This window comes from Rutidosis leptorrhynchoides, chromosome 2 (assembly GCF_046630445.1).
Source record: "Rutidosis leptorrhynchoides isolate AG116_Rl617_1_P2 chromosome 2, CSIRO_AGI_Rlap_v1, whole genome shotgun sequence".
Classification (NCBI taxonomy): Eukaryota; Viridiplantae; Streptophyta; class Magnoliopsida; order Asterales; family Asteraceae; genus Rutidosis; species Rutidosis leptorrhynchoides.
Genome location: NC_092334.1, coordinates 484,286,804 through 484,301,278, shown reverse-complemented (window position 1 = coordinate 484,301,278; position 14,475 = coordinate 484,286,804). Strand labels below are relative to the sequence as shown.

At 35.8% G+C, this 14,475-nt stretch overlaps 1 non-coding gene across 1 annotated transcript; it reads right to left on the bottom strand.

The window, feature by feature from the left end:
* Nucleotides 1-925: 925 nt before the first annotated feature.
* Nucleotides 926-1,032, bottom strand: LOC139894902 (small nucleolar RNA R71). The gene has a single exon (XR_011775380.1). It is a non-coding gene; the product is annotated as a small nucleolar RNA R71 (small nucleolar RNA).
* Between the last annotated feature and the right edge of the window lie 13,443 nt (nucleotides 1,033-14,475).

The window sequence follows — 14,475 nt, the reverse complement described above, 5'->3', positions numbered from 1 at the left end:
TTAACGGGTTTAAACGAGCAATCCTAGCCTAGGGAATTGTAGCTAAGTGGATACGTTTGCTTCTTATTGAGTTAAGTTTAACTTACTTTCGCGTTTAATCAGTTTTACAACAAAACTCCCCTTTTTAAATCTTAGAATAATTAATAGTTCAAGTTTTCAATTACCTGCTCTCTGTGGAACGAATTGGTCAAATACTTGTTTAATTACTACACGAACTGGTTATAGTTGCCTGTATTGTGTGATAATCGATAGGTATTTAGCTAATAATTTAGAGTACGAAATTACACATCACCAGTATTGTCGCCGTTGATTTTTCTTTAGAATCGTCATCTAGTCGACCAAGTACTCCAATTCAAATTTCCGATAATCCATTTTTTGAACCCGACCTCACAACTGAGAATCCGGAGGATATTCAGGGACAATTCAGAGATCCTGAACCAATAATCATTCCTCCTGAACCACAAATCACTCATTCAGAGATTGTCGAGGAAGAAACCATTAAATCAGAATCCTCTAGTGATTCAGATTCAACAAATTCAATCATGGAAAATCTGGAACCTCTAAGTATGGAAGACCAAATGAGGGCTAAACGCACTGGCCAAGGTCACGCAATTACTCAACCAGACATTAATGCGCCATATTATGAAATCAAGGACAAATCCTACACATGGTAACTAATCAATGCCAATTTAGTGGTGCACCGAAGGAAGATCCAAATGAACATCTTCGTACCTTTAATAGGATCTGTACTCTATTCAAAATCAGAGAAGTTGAGGATGAACAGATATATTGCATGTTATTTTCCTGGACTTTAAAGGGAGAAGCCAAAGATTGGTTAGAATCGTTACCTGAAGGGACGATTGATACATGGGATGTGTTAGTTGAAAATTTTTTTAAACAATTCTTTCCGGCATCTAAAGCCGTGAGACTTCAAGGAGAAATAGTTACGTTCACACAAAAGCCAAATGAAACTCTATATGAGGCATGGACAAGATTTAGAAAATTGTTGAGAGGATGTCCTCAACATGGTTTAGATACTTATCAAATAGTACAAATATTCTACCAAGGATGCGATATTACTACACGAAAAGACATCGACATAGCAGCTGGTGGTTCCATTATGAAGAAAACCGCAACTGAAGCTTATAAAATTATTGATAACACTGCTTCCCACTCACATGAGTGGCATCAAGAAAAAGATATCGTTAGATCATCTAAAGCGGCTAGAGCCGATTCTAGCCATGACTTTGATTCCATTTTCGCAAAGTTAGATGTTTTTGAGAGACGAATGGAAAAGATGACTAAAGATATTCACGCAATACGAATTAGTTGTGAGCAGTGTGGAGGACCACATTTGACAAAAGATTGTCTCAGTATTGAACAAACAATGGAACAAAGAGAGAATGTTTCATGTATGAACCAAAGGCCTGGAAATAATTATCAAAGTAATTATAAACCGCCAAGACCAAACTACAATCAAAATCAGAAATATAACCGAAATGTTCCATACAACAACCAACAAGGTCCTAACAATCAACAAGTATCTAATAATACTTACAATCAGCAAAGACCTATTTTTCCAATTAAACCACCACAAACCGATGATAAAAAGCCAAATTTAGAAGACATGATGTCAAAGCTAGTTGAATCTCAAACACAATTTTTCACATCTCAGAAACAAACCAATGAACAAAATGCTTAAGCATTTAGAAATCAACAAGCTTCAATTCAAAATTTGGAACAAGAAGTGAGTAACCTAGCAAGGTTGATAGGTGAAAGAAATCCGGAAAGTTTACCTAGTGATACAAATGCTAACCCCCGAAATGAAACAGCTAAAGCCATTACCACGAGAAGTGGTATTACACTTAAACCACCTGAAATTCCTGTAAATTCTGAGGACTCTATCCCTACTCCACAAGAACCACAGCCTGAGCAAGATAAGGAAAAAGAACCGGTAGTTGAAAAGGTTAATGAAGATAACACAGTTAAGGCAAAACCTTATGTTAAACCATACCAACCACCGCTTCCTTACCCGAGTAAAATGAGAAAAGAAATACTTGAAGCCGAGCAATTCAATCTTGGATATGTTTAAACAAATAAATGTAAATCTTCCTTTCATTGATGTAGTTTCAGGAATGCCTAGATATGCTAAATTTTTGAAAGATCTAATCACAAATAGAAAGAAAATGGAAGAACTCTCGGCTGTTACTATGAATGCTAATTGTTCTGCAGTGCTATTGAATAAGCTACCAAAAAAACTTTCAGATCCAAGAAGTTTCACAATTCCATGTTTTCTGGGTAGTCTTAGTTCAATAGAAGCATTGGCAGACTTAGGTGCTAGTATAAATTTAATGTCGTATTCACTATACGCTAAACTAGACCTCAGAGAATTGAAACCAACACGAATAAGAATACAACTAGCAGATCGATCAGTAAAATATCCTAGAGGGATAATGGAAAACATGCTAGTTAAAGTTGGTACTTTAGTATTTTCAGTAGATTTTGTTATTCTGAAAATGGAAGAAGATTCTCGAGTTCTTCTCATATTAGAAAGACCATTCTTAAACACAGCTAAAGCAATAATAGAAGCAATCAAACTTGTTAAGACTTGATTAATTGAAATAGAAAGACTTGTTAAGACCATTCTCGAGTTTTACATCCAAAAGTATGCTTCAATGAACGTAAGCAAATATAATAGCGCGTGACCCTTAGGTCGTTACAAATCATAGTTCAAAAGTATTAAAGTTATGAATGTAAGATAAACAGTTCATGCGGTGATAAATCTAGAGCAGCGGGTGTCTACAGCAAGACTAGTATACAGCGGAAGCAACCTTAAGCACCTGAGAAAAACATGCTTAAAAACATCAACACAAAGGTTGGTGAGCTATAGTTTAAGTATAACAGTAATGTAGGGTAGGCCACGAGATTTCAGTGCTACAAAGAGCATTTCAAAACAGTATGATAAAGTATATGCTTAACCGTGGGCACTTGGTAACTAACTTAACGTTTATACCCCCTGAAAGTACACTTGGCAAGTGCGTATGTATACGAAGTATTAAACACTCGTTAAATGCTAGCGCTACTAGCCCGAGTGGGGATGTCAAACCCTATGGATCCATATCTAAGATTCGCGTTCACCGGTTCAAAAACCAATGACTAAACGTTACCGAGCTAAAGGGAATGTTTATGCCGTTGTATAACCCACACATATATAAGTTTAAGTACTCGTGCCTAGTATGTAAAACGTAAAATGCGCATGTATTCTCAGTTTCCAAAATAGTTAAAGTAAAAAAGGATGCTATAACTCACAGTGGTAAAGTAGTGGTAAAGTCGAGTCGGGAAATAAGCAAGTACGTAGGCCCGGAAAGTCCTCAACCTAAGTCAAATAGTACTAAGTCATTAAATTGTCCCAATAGGTTTAAAAGTACGTAAATTAGGTCTTAAAGGTCATCATCATTCATCATCAAACAAAAGGTGTAAAGTAAGTTTCGTTCATGAAAAGAGTTTAAAACAACGGCTGACTTCGGTCAGTCACCACGGCCTCAATACCTATTGAAATAAGGTGAGACCAGTGGCCATGGCTCCGTATATGAGTCCTCTAGTTGTGGTAAAAATTCCAGAAGCAAACTCGTCTTCATTTGACCGTGGTGATGGTCTAAGTGCGAGTAGGTCAGAATTTTCAGCACAACGTTAAAAGGACATAGTGACGATCGGAGGGCCATAAATCCTAAACCGTAACTCGGATTAAGACGAGTCCTAAATGAAAAGTTATCTACTCTAACAGAGATATCTGAAAATCATCTTTACAGTAGCCCAGGTTGTACGGGTCAGACACAAAAACAGTAAAACAGTAGGTTCCGGTGGTTCTTGGTACTCGATGCTTATCACGGTTCTCATCCTTGATGCATATAGCTTCAAGTGTATAACTCATTGAGGTGTTTGCATCATCTTAACCAAGGTTTCACCATCATAAAACTTGTGTAAGTTTAAGACATGTAGCACAACTCAATTAAATGTTGTATGTAGTTTGATGAACCAAAGTTACATCAAAGTCTTAGGTTTAACACATACATGAACTATAAAAGTAATATTGAACTATAAACTAGAAAGTAAACTAACTAATCAAGATCTTAAGATATAGAACATAGTTCTTAGTTAGATCTTGAAGATCCAAGACCCAAAAGTCTAGATCTAAAGTTATTAAGTTAAATCTAACACAAGTGTATGAATTTATAACTAAAGAGTTATACTTCCATGTTCTTGAACTTTTAAAGTTAACTTTTAGTTCAAGAAAAATGAGATCAAAGTTAACTAGTAAAACTTGACCAAGAACAACATAAATCACAAATTTAAAGATGCAAGGAATGAAGTAATAAACTAGTTTAGACAAGTAACAAGTCATGGTTGTTCATACTTTAAAGATTCAAGCCAAGGCTTGATCTTTAAGAATGTAAACTTTAAGTTTACAAACATGAATCACAAGTATGAGTTTAACAACACATGAACTTTCAATCTTTTAACAATAAAGGTAGAATCATAAACTAGTAAGTTTATGTTCTTGTTTGTTCTTGTAAATACAAGATAAAATGAAGAATCAAACTAGGTAGTTTGATTCTTGTAACTAGTAAGTAATATCTAACAAAGACATGTAACAAAATAATAACAATGAACAAGTAATTAAACAACAACATAAAACAAGTGATGATGATGATTATGTGTGTGTGTGTTTCGGTTTTTGCAAGGAAAGAAGAGAAGAAAAAAAACTCAAGATACTTACAAGAATTAGAGAGAAAATGAGAGGAAAATGGAAGCAAGTAAGTAAGTGTGCGTAAATGAAATGGAGACTAGTGAAAGAGTGTAAGTAATAAGTGATAAAAAAAAATTGAACTCGCCCTTTGTCCTTGCTAGTCGACGGTTAAGGAAGAAAAGAGGGGAAGGGAAGTGTTCACTAGTCACTAGCATGTAAAGGCTTCTAAAGTTGGTTATTAGATGTATTTTTGTGGGAATGATGTGCAAGTAAAAGGTAACTAGATTCCTTAAGTGTTAAACTATCTAGTTAATTCTTAATATGATACTTACATGGAGTAATGGGCTAACTAGTCCATTTAAGGGTGTAGGGTGGGCTCATAAGTCCATTAGCACTAATAAAGGCCCAAGTTCAAGTAATTCTCAAGTTAATCCAATTAAAGCTCAAGTAATTAACTAATAACCATAGTTAATCAAAATGATTAATAAAACTTAATCATGAATGTAAATAATACTCTAAAAATATTATTCGTGTAATGTACGGGTGTCACAAAGACGTTTCGGGCATTTAAAGTCAAGTATGATCAATCATGGTAACAAGTAAATGTAATAACATACATTCGTTAAATCACAAGTATTAATAATAACAATTATGTTATAATTCAGTAGGCTTATAACTACCTTTAGTGGTTCTTGACTGTAGAAGGTATATAGAGATAGAGATACTGTAAAACGGAGAAAACAAAGGTTGAACAAAAGGTATGAGTAATTGGTTTTTATTTATAGAAAAATGTACAATGAGAGTTTGGTGGCATTTGGAATCTAGAGAGAGAGAGTGTTTTTGTTAACCAAAAAATACATACAATAAACTCTAACTCAACACACCTATTTATACTCAAAAAAATATACTATGCAATATCTATAATAATAATAAAATTATCATCCAATTATTACTTTTATAACAAATTATTAATAAATAAACGTTGGAAAATCCAGGGTCGTTACATTACCCACCTGTTAAAAAAAATTTCGTCCCGAAATTTTAAGCTGGGGTAGATGGAGGAGTCGGGAAAAGGTGAGGATACTTCTGCATCATTTGATCCTCTCGTTCCCAAGTAAACTCAGGTCCTCGTTTGGCATTCCATCGTACTCGGACGATCGGAATCTTGTTGCGTTTCAAAGTTTTGACCTCACGGTCCATAATTTCGACAGGTTCTTCCACGAAGTGGAGTTTGTCATCAATTGTAAGTTCTTCCAGTGGTATGATGAGTTCGGGTGCAGCAAGACACTTCTTCAAGTTTGACACGTGAAAGGTTGGATGGACTGAGCTCAATTGTGCTGGTAGATCCAAAAGGTAAGCAACGGGTCCAACACGTTCTAAGATTTCAAAAGGACCAATGTATCGTGGGTTTAACTTTCCACGTTTTCCAAAACGGATCACACCTTTCCAAGGTGCAACCTTCAACATTACACGGTCGCCCATGTTGAATTCAAAGTCTTTACGTTTATGGTCAGCATAACTCTTTTGACGATCGCGGGCAGTCTTAAGTCTAGCTTGAATATGAGCAATCTTCTCCGTTGTTTCGTGGACTACCTCGGGTCCGGTGATTTGCTTTTCGCCTACTTCAGCCCAACAAATAGGAGATCGGCACTTGCAGCCATACAACGCTTCAAAAGGTGCAGCATTAATGCTTGAGTGATAACTGTTGTTGTAAGAAAATTCGGCGAGTGGCAAATGCCTTTCCCAGGCCTTTCTGAAATCAATAACACATGCACGCAACATGTCTTCCAAGGTCTGAATCGTTCGTTCACTTTGCCCGTCGGTCTGTGGATGATAAGCAGTACTCATGTCAAGACGGGTTCCCATAGCTTCTTGCAAAGAACGCCAAAACCTAGAAGCAAAACGGGGATCGCGATCTGAGATGATCGATAAAGGTACACCATGACGAGATACAACCTCTTTGATGTATAATTGAGAAAGTCTCTCCATTGTATCCGTTTCCTTCATAGACAAGAAGTGTGCAGATTTAGTAAGGCGGTCAACAATAACCCAAATGGTATCGTATCCGCCCACCGTCTTCGGCAGCTTAGTAATGAAATCCATTGTGATCCTTTCCCACTTCCATTGTGGGATTTCCGGTTGTTGAAGCAATCCAGAGGGTCTTTGATGTTCGGCCTAAACTTTCGAACAAGTCAAACACTTACCAACATAAGTAGCAACGTCCTTCTTAAGATTCGGCCACCAATACTGTTCCTTAAGATCATGGTACATTTTGCCCACTCTGGGATGAATCGAATATCTCGACTTGTGTGCTTCATCAAGTATAAGGTTCCGTAGATCTCCATAAAGAGGTACCCAAATTCTTCCAGCATAACATCGGAGTCCAGACTCTCTAACCTCGAATCGAGAGACAAGAATGTTCAAATGTTCGTGAGATATATTCTCCTCCTTGAGAGCCTCATCTTGGGCTACTCTGATCTGGCTGTTGAGGTTCGAATGGATGGTGATGTTCAGAGCTCTAACACGAAGAGGTGCCGTCCTCTCCTTTCGACTTAAAGCGTCAGCTACAATATTGGCCTTGCCAGGGTGATAACGGAGTTCACAATCGTAGTCGTTCAATGTCTCGATCCATCATCGCTGTCGCATATTCAGTTGCTTCTGATCAAAGATGTGTTGGAGACTCTTGTGGTCGGTGAAGATAGTACTTTTAGTTCCATACAAATAGTGTCTCCACAATTTGAGCGCAAAGACAACAGCTCCAAGTTCAAGATCATGAGTAGTGTAGTTCCGTTCGTGAATCTTCAGTTGACGAGAAGCATAGGCAATAACCTTTGATCGTTGCATCAGTACACAACCAAAACCACTTTTCAAAGCATCGTAATAAACGACGAAATCATCACTGCCTTCAGGGAGAGATAGGATAGGTGCGGTGGTTAACTTCTTCTTCAAAGTTTGAAATGCTGATTCGTGTGCGGGTTCCCAAATGAACTTCTTCCCTTTGTGAGTCAACGCGGTCAAAGGACGCGCAATCAGAGAAAATCCTTCAATAAACCTTCGGTAGTAACCGGCGAGACCTAAAAATTGGCGAATGTGCATCGGAGTAGTGGGGGTCTCCCACTTGCTGATAGCTTCAATCTTGGCAGGGTCGACCTTGATACCCTGGTCGCTCACAACATGACCCAGAAATTGGACTTCCTTTAACCAAAATTCACACTTGGAGAATTTGGCGTAAAGTTGCTCTTGTCTCAAGAGTTCAAGTACTAGTCGGAGGTGTTGCTCATGCTCTTCTTCGCTCTTAGAGTAGATGAGGATATCGTCTATGAAGACGATAATAAACTTATCCAAGTACGGCTTGCAGACACGATTCATGAGGTCCATGAACACGGTAGGGGCGTTGGTTAATCCGAATGGCATTACGAGGAACTCATAATGACCATAACGAGTTCTGAATGCAGTTTTCATCACGTCACTTTCCTTCACCCTCAACTGGTGATAACCAGATCGCAAATCGATCTTTGAGTAAACGCTCGATCCTTGAAGTTGATCAAAAAGGTCGTCAATGCGGGGAAGATGATACCGATTCTTGATCGTCAATTTGTTGAGTTCACGGTAGTCGATACACATACGGAAGGATCCATCCTTCTTCTTCACAAACAACATAGGTGCGCCCCAAGGCTAGAAACTTGGTTGGATAAATCCACGGTCAAGTAGTTCTTGTAGTTGACTCTGTAATTCTTGTATCTCGGAAGGTGCGAGGCGATACGGTGCGCGAGCTACGGCTGCAGCTCCTGGTACTAAATCGATCTGAAACTCTACTGCTCTCAGCGGCAGTAATCCAGGAAATTCTTCAGGGAAGACATCGGAAAATTCGTTCACAATTCGAACGTCGTTCACATTCTTCACCTCGGTTTCTACCGTTTTTACATGCGCTAGGACAGTAAGACGTCCCTTCTTCATGATCTTTTGCGCTTTCACGCAACTAATGAGGTTCAGCTTCGAGGTACATCTCTCTTCGTAGATGATCAGTGTAGTGACCCGAACTTTTCCATGTTTATATATATATATTAAATAAAATTGTTATTTACATGATTAAGTGTTTCTAACATGTTAAGCAATCAAACTTGTTAAGACTTTATTAATTGAAATAGGTTTCATATAGACAATTGACCACCCAAGTTGACCGGTGATTCACGAATGTTAAAACTTGTAAAAACTATACGATGACATATATATGGTTATATATATAGTTAACATGATTTTATTATAAGTATGTATCTCATTAGGTATTTTAACAATGAGTTATATACATAAAAATGAGACTATTAATATAAGAAACTCGAAAACGATATATATAACGATTATCGTTATAACAACGTCTTACTAGGTACATATGAATCATATTAAGATATTGATACACTTGGTTAATTATGTTAAATGATAAGTAAATATATTATTAAGTGTATTAACAATGAAATACATATGTAAAAATAAGACTACTAACTTAATGATTTCGAAACGAGACATATATGTAACGATTATCGTTGTAACGACATTTAACTGTATATATATCATACTAAGATATATTATATATAATAATATCATGATAATATAACAATTTAACATCTCATTTGTTATAATAAATAATGGGTTAACAACATTCAACAAGATCGTTAACCTAAAGGTTTCAAAACAACATTTACATGTAACGACTAACGATGACTTAACGACTCAGTTAAAATGTATATACATGTAGTGTTTTAATATGTATTTATACACTTTTGAAAGACTTCAATACACTTATCAAAATACTTCTACTTAACAAAAATGCTTACAATTACATCCTCGTTCAGTTTCATCAACAATTCTACTCGTATGCACCCGTATTCGTACTCGTACAATACACAGCTTTTAGATGTATGTACTATTGGTATATACACTCCAATTATCAGCTCTTAGCAGCCCATGTGAGTCACCTAACACATGTGGGAGCCATCATTTGGCAACTAGCATGAAATATCTCATAAAATTACAAAAATATGAGTAATCATTCATGACTTATTTACATGAAAACAAAATTACATATCCTTTATATCTAATCCATACACCAACGACCAAAAACACCTACAAACACTTTCATTCTTCAATTTTCTTCATCTAATTAATCTCTCTCAAGTTCTATCTTCAAGTTCTAAGTGTTCTTCATAAATTCTACAAGTTCTAGTTACATAAAATCAAGAATACTTTCAAGTTTGCTAGCTCACTTCCAATCTTGTAAGTTGATCATCCAACCTCAAGAAATCTTTGTTTCTTACAGTAGGTTATCATTCTAATACAAGGTAATAATCATATTCAAACTTTGGTTCAATTTCTATAACTATAACAATCTTATTTCAAGTGATGATCTTACTTGAACTTGTTTTCGTGTCATGATTCTGCTTCAAGAACTTCGAGCCATCCAAGGATCCGTTGAAGCTAGATCCATTTTTCTCTTTTCCAGTAGGTTTATCCAAGGAACTTAAGGTAGTAATGATATTCATAACATCATTCGATTCATACATATAAAGCTATCTTATTCGAAGGTTTAAACTTGTAATCACTAGAACATAGTTTAGTTAATTCTAAACTTGTTCGCAAACAAAAGTTAATCCTTCTAACTTGACTTTTAAAATCAACTAAACACATGTTCTATATCTATATGATATGCTAACTTAATGATTTAAAACCTGGAAACACGAAAAACACCGTAAAACCGGGCTGTTTTGGGTTAGTTAATTAAAAACTATGATAAACTTTGATTTAAAAGTTGTTATTCTGAGAAAATGATTTTTATTATGAACATGAAACTATATCCAAAAATTATGGTTAAACTCAAAGTGGAAGTATGTTTTCTAAAATGGTCATCTAGACGTCGTTCTTTCGACTGAAATGACTACCTTTACAAAAACGACTTGTAACTTATTTTTCCGACTATAAACCTATACTTTTTCTGTTTAGATTTATAAAATAGAGTTCAATATGAAACCATAGCAATTTGATTCACTCAAAACGGATTTAAAATGAAGAAGTTATGGGTAAAACAAGATTGGATAATTTTTCTCATTTTAGCTACGTGAAAATTGGTAACAAATCTATTCGAAACATAACTTAATCAACTTGTATTGTATATTATGTAATCTTGAGATACCATAGACACGTATACAATGTTTTGACCTATCATGTCGACACATCTATATATATTTCGGAACAACCATAGACACTCTATATGTGAATGTTGGAGTTAGCTATACAGGGTTGAGGTTGATTCCAAAATATATATAGTTTGAGTTGTGATCAATACTGAGATACGTATACACAGGGTCGTGGATTGATTCAAGATAATATTTATCAATTTATTTCTGTACATCTAACTGTGAACAACTAGTTGTAGGTTACTAACGAGGATAGCTGACTTAATAAACTTAAAACATCAAAATATATTAAAAGTGTTGTAAATATATTTTGAACATACTTTGATATATATGTATATATTGTTATAGGTTCGTGAATCAACCAGTGGCCAAGTCTTACTTCCCGACGAAGTAAAAATCTGTGAAAGTGAGTTTCATTTTGCCTTTTTACCCTTTATATTTTTGGGCTGAGAATACATGCGCTGCTTTTATAACTGTTTTACGAAATAGACACGAGTAAATGAAACTACATTCTATGACTGGATTATTAAACTGAATATGCCCCTTTTTAGTTTGGTAATCTAAGAATTAGGGAACAGACACCCTAATTGACGCGAACTCTAAAGATAGATCTATTGGGCCTAACAAACCCCATCCAAAGTACCGGATGCTTTAGTACTTCGAAATTTATATCATATCCGAAGGGTGTCCCGGAATGATGGGGATATTCTTATATATGCATCTTGTTAATGTCGGTTACCAGGTGTTCACCATATGGATGATTTTTATCTCTATGTATGGGATGTGTATTGAAATATGAAATCTTGTGGTCTATTATTATGATTTGATATATATAGGTTAAACCTATAACTCACCAACATTTTTGTTGACGTTTTAAGCATGTTTATTCTCAGGTGATTATTAAGAGCTTCCGCTATCGCATACTTAAATAAGGACGAGATTTGGAGTCCATGCTTGTATGATATTGTGTAAAAACTGCATTCAAGAAACTTATTTTGTTGTAACATATTTGTATTGTAAACCATTATGTAATGGTCATGTGTAAACAGGATATTTTAGATTATCATTATTTGATAATCTACGTAAAGCTTTTTAAACCTTTATTGATGAAATAAAGGTTATGGTTTGTTTTAAAATGAATGCAGTATTTGAAAAACGTCTCATATAGAGGTCAAAACCTCGCAACGAAATCAATTAATATGGAACGTTTTTAATCAATAAGAACGGGACATTTCAGTTGGTATCCGAGCGTTGGTCTTAGAGAACCAGAATTTTGCATTATTGTGTCTTATCGAGTTTGTTAGGATGCATTAGTGAGTCTGGACTTCGACCGTGTTTACTTGAAAAAATGATTGCTTAACAAATTTTGTTGGAAACTATATATTTTTAACATGTGAATATTATGTGATATATTAATCTCTTAACGCGTTTGATATTATGTGATAGATGTCTACCTCTAGAACAAGTCCCATTGACTCACCTAATAATAATGAAGAGTCAAATGTAAATTGGAATGATTCGTGGACTGATTCACAAGTTCCCGAAGAGGAACCGGAAGAAGAGTCGGAACCAGAAGAAGAATCGGAACCGGAAGAAGAATCGGAACCGGATGAAGAAATAGAACCGGTGGGGGAAATAATAAAACGGTTAAGTAAAAGAAAATCCTCAACCAACCGACCAAGGCTAATTATGGTCAATGGTGTTTCCGCCAAGGAAGCAAAATATTGGGAGGATTATCAATTCTCCGATGAATCGGATTCCGATGAGAATTCCGATGATGTTATAGAAATTACCCCAACTGAATTTAAAAAGGCAAAAGAAAATAATAAGGGAAATGGCATAAAATAGAGAAATCTAATTCCAACCCCGATGAACTTTATATGTATCGTCAACCCCCGAAGTCCTTAAGTTGTAACAATGACCCGGGAACCTCTAAACCACCAGGTTTTTCTAAACCAATGTGGAAAATAACGGCTCGTATTAGGGGAACATCATATATCCCTAGAAACTTGGCAAAACGAACCAAAACCGAAGAAGAAGAAACAAGCGAGTCGGAATAAGATAGTTGTATTCGTGTGGTGTAATATATGTAATATAGTGTGCTTATGCTTTATGATATATGTAAAAATTGCTTGTATTAATAAGTATCTTTTTTATGAATCTAACTCTTGTCTATTTTACAGTATAAAAACACAAAATGGATAGACAACCCAATATTTTAAGAGACCTACCAGGAGACATGATTGATGAAATCTTGTCTAGAGTTGGTCAGAATTCTTCGGCACAACTATTTAAGGCGAGATCAGTTTGTAAGACATTCGAAGAACGTTCCAAGAATGCCTTGGTTTATAAAAGGCTTTCGTTCGAAAGATGGGGGATATCACATTGGGAAATCCATAAGTTACGATGTGTTTACTTTGACGCATATATTGCGGGGAACCCAAATGCTATTTTACGCAATGGGTTAAGAAATTATTTTGACTCAATATATCCGAATATTGGACTTCATGATTTAGAAAAAGCGGCTAACATGCAACATAAAGAAGCATGTTATGCTTACGGATTAGTAATGTTCGCTTCTCACCAAAGTGAGAACAAGAACATCGGGCTACAACTATTAAACAAAACGTTCCCACAAGTGACGGAGTCGGTAATTGGGGTAAGAAATGAGGTTTTTAGATTGTTACGGGACTGTTGGACATTACGTAACCCTCGTCCCTTTGACGACGTTACAACACGCTGTCTTATCAACGGCCATAACGGTTATGTTCCACAAGACCAAGGATGGGAAGTAGTCCTAGTAAAACCAGAATGCATGACTTGTTTCTGGACGTATGAATTACGTGTCTTTATTGCCTTTGCTGAACGACTTGTGTACTAGCTAGAATTATCTTCACAACCATCTTGTATCAAATTTATTGTGTGCTATATTTCATGCTATATGTAAAATAAGCGGTATTGTAAGTTTGTAAAATATTGTGTAAAAGTTTGAACGCGAAATATTATTATAATCAGTTTTTCATATAGAATTGTAGTAGTTGAATTGTATATTAGCTACTAAGTATGAACTTAACGGGTAGGTACTACCCGAATTTAAACTTATAAAACGCTAATATGAAGAAAAAGCTTTTATAAATGAGTTCATATTAGGCTACGAAATACTATTAACTACTCTTAATATTCTGTATGATTAACTTGTTCCATTTGACTATTTTGAAGGAAATGGCACCGACTACTCGACACACCGTGAATATGAATGAAGAGGAATTCCGTACTTTTCTAGCTTCAAACATAGCCGCAGTACAGGCTGCGCTACATACCAACAATAACCTTGGATCTAGCAGTACAGGAAATCGTGTAGGATGCACCTACAAAGAATTCACTGCCTGCAAACCTTTGGAATTTGATGGAACCGAAGGACCGATCGGATTGAAACGGTGGACCGAGAAGGTCGAATCGGTGTTTGCCATAAGTAAGTGTACTGAAGAGGACAAATTGAAGTACGCTACGCATACCTTCACAAGTTCTGCGTTAACATGG